This window comes from Trachemys scripta, chromosome 16 (assembly GCF_013100865.1).
Source record: "Trachemys scripta elegans isolate TJP31775 chromosome 16, CAS_Tse_1.0, whole genome shotgun sequence".
Lineage (NCBI taxonomy): Eukaryota > Metazoa > Chordata > Testudines > Emydidae > Trachemys > Trachemys scripta.
In genome coordinates this window covers 1,746,587-1,747,645 of record NC_048313.1, presented here as the reverse complement: position 1 = coordinate 1,747,645, position 1,059 = coordinate 1,746,587, and the positions used below count along the sequence as shown (strand labels likewise).

The window sequence follows — 1,059 nt, the reverse complement described above, 5'->3', positions numbered from 1 at the left end:
GCTCCGACGCCGCAGAGCCTTTACCCCGCGTCTCCTTCCCGCTCCGACGCCGCAGAGCGTTTACCCTGCCTCCCCCTTCCCGGCTCCGACGCCACAGAGCGTTTACCCCGCGTCCCCCATCCCGGATCCGACGCCGCAGAGCGTTTACCCCGCATCCCCCTTCCCAGCTCCGACGCCGCAGAGCGTTTACCCCGTGTCCCCCATCCCGGCTCCGACGCCGCAGAGCCTTTACCCCGCGTCCCCTCCCCGGCTCCAGTGCCGCAGTGCCTTGCCTGTGTCCCTGTTCCCGTCCCTCCCATTTAGCAAACATGATTCCAATTTCCCTTCCACTTCCTGTTTGACCCGTTCATATAATAATATTCTCAGCTATACCTTAACCCAGGGGTAGGCAACCTATGGCACGCACGCCGAAGGCGGCACGCCAGCTGATTTTCAGTGACACTCACACTGCCCGGGTCCTGGCCACTGGTCCAGGGGGCTCTGCATTTTAATTTAATTTTAAATGAAGCTTCTTAAACATTTTAAAAACCTTATTTACTTTACATACAACACTAGTTTAGTTCTATATTATAGACTTATAGAAAGAGACCTTCTAAGAACGTTAACACGTATGACTGGCAGGCGAAACCTTAAATTAGAGTGAATAAATGAAGACTCGGCACACCACTTCTGAAAGGTCGCCGACGCCTGCCTTAACCAATCATTTTACTGAAATGTAACTGACCAATCCTAACATATTGTAACACTATTCTCTAACCAATGATATCCCACTACCCTAATTAACTTACCCCCTAGCAAAATTAATTACACAGCAGACAGAAACAATTAGAGAACCAGACAGATTAACAATAGAAAAGTAGAGGCCATAAAGATAAAACAATACAGAAATGAGGGTTTCACAACCACGGATACCTGATTTCTTGCCAGACAGGATGCTTTCAAACTAAGTTTTCTTAACCATCTTAAGATCTGTTTCTTTATCTGGTGGTGATGGGCACTATCCGGACAGGATCCGGTTTGGAATGTGAGGATGTGACCCTAAGTTTATGGCTGCCCCTG

General features: G+C 49.0%; 1 protein-coding gene across 4 annotated transcripts in view; it reads left to right on the top strand.

Annotated features, from left to right (window-relative positions):
• RTN2 (reticulon 2) overlaps nt 1–1,059 on the top strand; it is a 33,367-nt gene that overhangs the window by 20,601 nt on the left and 11,707 nt on the right. The gene's annotated exons all lie outside the window — the stretch shown is intronic.